This window comes from Cebus imitator, unplaced genomic scaffold (assembly GCF_001604975.1).
Source record: "Cebus imitator isolate Cc_AM_T3 unplaced genomic scaffold, Cebus_imitator-1.0 Scaffold88, whole genome shotgun sequence".
Classification (NCBI taxonomy): domain Eukaryota; kingdom Metazoa; phylum Chordata; class Mammalia; order Primates; family Cebidae; genus Cebus; species Cebus imitator.
The window spans coordinates 2903861-2911583 of NW_016107403.1; positions in this window are offsets into that span (position 1 = coordinate 2903861).

Sequence of the window (7723 nt, forward strand, 5' to 3'; positions counted from 1 at the left end):
TAGACCAATGGAACAGAACAGGGGCATTGGAAATAACACCACACATCTACAACCATCTGATCTTTGACAAACCTGACAAAAACAAGCAATGGGGAAAGGATTCCCTGTTTAATAAATGGTGCTGGGAAAACTGGCTAGCCATGTGCAGAAAGCAGAAACTGGGCCCCTTCCTTACACCTTATACAAAAATTAACTTCAGATGGAGTAAAGATTTAAACACCATAAAAACCTGAGAAGAAAACCTAGGCAATACCATTCAGGACATAGACACAGGCAAGGACGTCATGACTAAAACACCAAAAGCAATGGCAATAAAAGCCAAAATAGATAAATGGGATCTAATTAAACTTAAGAGCTTCTGCACAGCAAAAGAAACTATCATTAGAGTGAACTGGCACCCAACAGAATGGGAAAAAATTTTTGCAAGCTACCCATCTAACAAAGGGCTATTATCCAGAATCTACAAAACCTAAAACAAATTTACAAGAAAAAAACAACCCCATCATAAAGTGAGCAAAAGATATGATCATACACTTTTCAAAAGAAGACATTTATGCAGCCAAGAAACATATGAAAAGTGCTCATCATCACTGGTCATTAGAGAAATGCAAATCAAAACCACATTGAGATACCATCTCACGCTAGTTAGAATGGTGATCATTAAAATATCTGGAGATAACAGATGCTGGAGAGGATGTGGAGAAACAGGAACACTTTTACACTGTTCTAGTGTAAATTAGTTCAACCACTGTGGAAGACAGTGTGGTGACATTTGACCCAGCAATCCCATTACTGGGTATATGCCCAAAGGATTATAAATCGATCTATTAAAAAGACACATGCACACATATGTTCATTGTGGCACTGTTTGCAATAGCAAAGACCTGGAACCAACCCAAATGCCCATCAAAGATAGACTGGATAAAGAAAATGTGGCATATATACACCATGGAATACTATGCAGCCATATAAAAGGATGAGTTCATGTCCTTTGCGGGGACATGGATGAATCTGGAAACCATCATTCTCAGCAAACTGACACAACAGAAAACCAAACACCACATGTTCTCACTCATAAGTGGATGTTGAACAATGAGGACAAAGGAAGGGGAACATCACACATTGGGGTCTTTTGGGAGGTGGGGGACTATGGGAGGGATAGCAGAGAGTAGGGAAATTGGGGAGGGATAATATTAGAAGAAATAATGTAGGTGATGGGGAGATGGAGACAGCAAACCACCTTGGCATGTGTATACCTATGTAACAATCCTGTACAATCTGCACTTGTATCCCAGAACTTAATTTTTTTTTTTTTTTTAAAAAGCAATCTTTATAAAATCAGGAGACAACAGATGCTGAAAAGGATGTGGAAAAATAGGAATGCNTTTTTAAAAAGCAATCTTTATAAAATCAGGAGACAACAGATGCTGAAAAGGATGTGGAAAAATAGGAATGCTTTTACACTGTTGGTGCGAGTGTAAGTTAGTTCAACCATTGTGGAAGACAGTGTGGTGATTCCTCAAGGATCTAGAAATAAAAATACCATTTGACCCAGCAATCCCATTACTGGGTATATACCCAAAGGATTATAAATCATTCTATTATAAAGACATAGGCACATGTATGTTTATTGCGGCACTGTTCACAATAGCAAAGACTTGGAGTCAACCCAAATGCCCATCAAAGATAGACTGGATAAAGAAAATGTGGCACATTTACACCACGGAATACTATGCAGCCATAAAAAGGATGCATTCATGTCCTTTGCAGGGACATGGATAAAACTAGAAACCATCATTCTCAGCAAACTGACCCAAGAACAGAAAATCAAACACTGCATGTTCTCACTCATAAGTGGGTGTTGAACAATGAGAACACGTGGACGCAGGGAGGAGAACATCACACACCAGGGCCTAGGGGATGGGGAACTACGGGAGGAATAGCAGGGGGTGGGGGGATAGGGGTGGGATAGCATTAGGAGAAATACCTAATGTAGATGATGGGGCAGTGGATGCAACAAACCACCACCACGGCACATGTATGCCTATGTAACCTGCACGAACTGCGCATGTACCCCAGAACTTAAAGTATAATAAAGTTTAAAAAATTAAAAAAAAAAAAAAACTCAAAACCGCACATCTACATGGAAAATGAACAACCTACTCCTGAATGACTGACTACTGGATAAATAATGAAATGAAGGCAGAAATAAAGATGTTCTTTGAAACCAACGAGAAGGAAGACACAACATAGCAGAATCTCTGGGACACATTTAAAGCAGTGTCTAGAGAGAAATTTATAGCACTAAATGCCCACAGGAGAAGCATGAAAAGACCTAAATTCGACATCCTAATGTCACTATTAAAAGAACTAGAGGAGCAAGATTAAACAAATTCAAAGCTAGCAGAAGACAAGAAATAACTAAGATCAGAGCAGACTGAAGAAGACAGACACACAAAAAAACCTACAAAAAAGGTCAATAAATCCAGGAACTGGTTTTTTGGAAAGCAACAACAAAACAGACTGCTAGCCAGACTAATAAAAAAGAGATAATTGAATAAATGCAATAAAAAATAATGAAGGGGATATCACCACTGATCCCACAGAAATAAACTACCATCAGAGATTACTACAAACACCTCTATGCAAATAAACCAGTATATCTAGAAGAAATAGATAAATTCCTGGATACTTAGACCCTCCCAAGACTAAACCAGGAAGAAGTTGAATCCCTGAATATACCAATAACAAAGTCTCAAATTGAGGCAGCAATTAATAGCCTATCAACCAAAAAAAGTCCAGGTCCAGACAGGTTCACGGCTGAATTCCACCAGAGTTACAAAGAGGAACTAGTACCATTCCTTCTGAAACTATACCAAACAATACAAAAAGAGTATTGTAACTCATTTAATGAAATGAACATCATCCTGATACCAAAACCTGGCAGAGACACAACTAAAAAAGAAAATTTCAGGCCAATACCCATGATGAACACTGATATGAAAATCCTCAATAAAATACTGGCAAAGCAAATCCAACAGCATATCAAAAAGTTTATCCATCATGATCAAGTTGGCTTTATCCCTGGGATGCAAGGGTGGTTCAACATATGCAAATCTATAAATGTAATCCATAACATAAAGAGAACCAAAGACAAAAACCACATGATTATCTCAATAGATAGAGTGAAGACTTTTGACAAAATTCAACAGCCTTTATGCTAAAAACTCTTAACTAGGTATTGATGGAACTTACCTCAAAATATTAGAGCTATTTATGACAAACCCACAGCCAATATACTGAATGGAAGCATTCCCTTTGAAAACTGGCACAAGACAAGGATGCCCTCTCTCACCACTCCTATTCAACATAGTATTGGAAGTTCTGGCCAAGGCAATCAGGCAAGAAAAAGGAAGTGTATTCAGTTAGGAAAAGAGGAAGTCAAATTATCTCTATCTGCAGACAATATGACTGTATATTTAGAAGACCCCATCATCTCAGCCCAAAATCTCCTTAAGCTGATAATCAAGTTCAGCAAAGTCTCAGGATACAAAACCAATGTGCAAAAATCACAAGCATTTCTGTACACCAGTAACAGACAAACAGCCAAATTATGAGTGAACTCCCATTCACAATTGCTACAAAGAGAATAAAATGCCTAGGAATACAACAAACAAGGGATGTGAAGGACCTCTTCAAGGAGAACTACAAACCACTGCTTAAGGAAATAAGAGAGGACACAAACAGATGGAAAAACATTCTATGCTCACAGTGAGGAAGAATCAATGTCATGAAAATGGCCATATTGCCCAAAGTAATTTATAGACTCAATGCTATCCCTGTCAAGCGACCACTTATTTTCTTCACAGAATTGGGAAAAAAACACCTTAAACTTCATATGGAACCAAAAAAGTGCCCGCATAGCCAAGACAATCCTAAGGGGGGGGGGGGAACTGGATGCATTATGCGACCTGACTTCAAACTATACTACAAGGCTACAGTAATCAAAACAGCATGGTACTGGTACCAAAAATAGAGATGTAGACCAGTGGAACAGAACAGAGGCATTGGAAGTAATGTCACACATCTACAACCATCTGATCTTTGACAAACCTGACAAAAACAAGCAATGGGGAAAGGATTCCCTATTTAATAAATGGTGTTGGCAAAACTGGCTAGCCATATGTAGAAAGCTGAAACTGGATCCCTTTCTTATACCTTATACAAAAATTAACTCCAGATGGATTAAAGATTTAAACATAAGACCTAAGTAAGACCGTAAAAATCTTAGATGAAAACCTAGGCAATACTATTCAGGACATAGGCATAGGCAAGGACTTCATGACTAAAACACCAAAAGCAATGGCAACAAAAGCCAAAATAGACAAATGGGATCTAATTAAACTTAAATTAATTAGATCTAATTAAATTAAAAGTTTCTGCACAGCAAAAGAAACAATCATTAGAGTGAACCAGCAACCAACAGAATGGGAAAAAAATTTTGCAAGCTACCCATCTGACAAAGGGTTAATATCCAGAATCTACAAAAAACTTAAACAAAATAACAAGGAAAAAAAAACAAACCATCAAACAGTGGGCAAAGGATATAAACAAACACTTCTCAAAAGAAGACATTTATGCAACCAACAAACATATGAAAAAATGCTCATCATCACTGATTATTAGAGAAATGCAAATCAAAACCACACTGAGATACCACCTCACATCAGTTAGAGTGGCCATCATTAAAAAAATCAGGAGACAACAAATGCTGGAGAGGATGTGGAGAAATAGGAACACTTTTACACTGTTGGTGGGAGTATTAGTTCAACCATTGTGGGAAGACAGTGTGGCAATTCCTCAAGGATTTGGACATAGAAATTCCATTTGACCCAGCAATCCCATTACTGGGTATATAACCAAAGGATTATAAATTATTCTATTATAAGACACATGCACACATATGTTTATTGTGGCACTGTTCACAATAGCAAAGACTTGGAACCAACCCAAATGCCCATCAGTGATAGACTGGATAAAGAAAATGTGGCACATATACACCATGGAATACTAGGCAGCCATAAAAAAGGATGCATTCATGTCCTTTGCCGGGACATGGATGAAACTGGAAACCATCATTCTCAGCAAACTGACACGAGAAAAGAAACCCAAACACTGCATGTTCTCACTCATAAGTGGGTGTTGAACAATGAGAACGCAGGGACACAGGGAGGGGAATGTCACACACCAGGGCCTGTCAGGGGGTGGGGGGTTAGGGGAGGGATAGCAGGGGGTAGAGGAGAGGGAAGGGATAGCATTAGGAGAAATACCTAATGTAGATGACAGGGTGATAGATCCAGCAAACCACCATGGCACATGTATACCTATGTAACAAACCTGTGTGTTTGCCACATGTACCCCAGAACTTAAAGCATAATTTTTTTTAAAAGTTTCTATTTGTACATAAAGATAAAAGAAATGTGGGAAAATACCAAAATGTTGACTCTAGGTAAAGGGTACATGGATGGTCATTGCACTATTTTTTAAACTTTCATAAAGTTTTGTGATTTTTTATAAAGTTGGGAGAAAATCATTATTCCTTCTCTTACAGGAAATCATTTTAAAAACCATCAATGAGAATAAAAACAAAAAACAAGTTCAAGAGCATCAGAGATTGATCAGAGAGGCTTGCAGGAGGACAAGGACTGGCACTGCTCTGGGAGAGAGATTCAGTAGCTGCAATTATTTAAAACATACACATAGGGGCAGGTGTGCTGGCACACACCTGTAATCCCAGCAGTTTGGGAGGCCAAGGTGGGTGGATCACTTGAGGCCAGGACTTTGAGACCAGCCTGGCCAATATGGTGAAACCCCATTTCGACTAAAAATACAAAATTAGCTAGGTGTGGCAGTGTGTACCGGTAATACAGCTACTCAGGAGGCTGAGGCAAGAGAATTGCTTTAACCCAGGAGGCAGAAGTTGTAAGTAAGCCAAGATCATACCACTACACTCCAGCTTGGAGTAAGGCACTGTCTCAAAATACACACACACACACACACACACACCAGGCGACAGCAAATATCCCTCTCAGAGAGAAGGGACACACTCTGTAGTGCAAATCCTCAATCCTCGTTTACAACAGAAGAAACAAGGATATACTGGCCAGTGGCAGGAGCTTCCTGGGCCTGTTTGGTTCTGAGAAGCAGGAGAACCAGGGCACACTAACAAGCAATATGTGCTAGAAGCAATCTGTGTCTGTGACAGCAGAATGCCAGAGGGTTTTTATGATGAAACAACAACAACAACAACAAATCCCATGTTTGCCAGTCCCCAGCAAGATGTTAATACTAACAAAACTCACATTCACACTCAATACTTAGGATCATAACAGAAATTCCACCTGGCCTGAACACTACTCTGGTTCCTTTCCTACATGAACTTCCAATAAATTTTGAATAAAAGCTCAAAATTAAAACAGAGCTAAAACAAAAGCCAAAGTGATATGAAAAGAAAATAAAAAGGACAGTTAGACAAATGTCAGAAAACTCACCAGAAAACAAAATTGCTACAGATCATATGAAAATTGTTTCTCCAAGAATTAAAGCTACTTAATGAATTCCTGATTCACAAAAATCATGGTAATAACAAATGCTTACTGTTTTATGTTACTAGGTATTAGGGTATTTTGTTACACAGTAAACATGCATATGATATCCTACAAGGCAATTAAATCATAACTTTGAAGTTATCTTCTCTACTGGACAGAAATAATTTACACCTCTACCAGATAAAAATCTGTTGTATCTTACCCATTTTCTGGAAGTCAGAAACTGAGCCCTAATCCACAGTAAATAGTAAATTTTTAAAAATTACATTCCCCTAAAGAGGATTCCTACATCTCTGTACTATTGACATTTGGGGCCAGAGAATTCTTTGTTGGGAAGTGGGCCATCCTGTGCATTGCAGAGTATTTAACAGCATCCCTAGCTCTACCTTCTAGTTACCATTAGCACTTCCTTTGTAACTAAAAACGTCTTCAGACATTTCCAAATGTCCCCTAGGTGACAAAATTGCTAGGGTTGTTAGACACTGCTGCAGAATGACACCAAAGGACAGACAGCCATCTTTTGCCTTATTTTCAGCTTTGAGATCACCTCTTTTGTAATTCTTTCTAAAGAAGTTTAAGGTGAAGGCAATTCTACCTAGTTATAAAGGCCCACATTGCAGCAAAATTTTAAGTCTTCCTAAATATCAGAGTAAATGCAAAAACCAAAGCAAAAAGACTCTATATAAAAGATGTTTAAAAGTCATAAAAACAGAAGACAGAACTTAACTAAGTTCAAACATCTGTTATATAAATATAAATGGGCTAAACTCACTTTTTTTGAGAGGAACTCTTGCTCTGTCTCGCAGGCTGGAGTGTAGTGGTGTAAACTTCAATGACTGCAACCTCTGCTTCCTGGGTTCAAGCGATTCTCCTGCGTCAGCTTCCCGAGTAGACAGGACTACAGGTGTGCAGCACCACGCCCAGCTAATTTTGTATTTTTAGTAGAAACAGGGTTTCTCCATGTTGGTCAGGCTGGTCTTGAACTCCTGACCTCAGGTGATCCACCTGCCGCGGCCTCCCAAAGTGCTGGGATTATAGGTGTGAGCCACTGTACCTGGTAATCAGTTGATCTTTAAAGCAAAACTAAAAAGTCAGAAATTCCGCAGCTTTTGCCT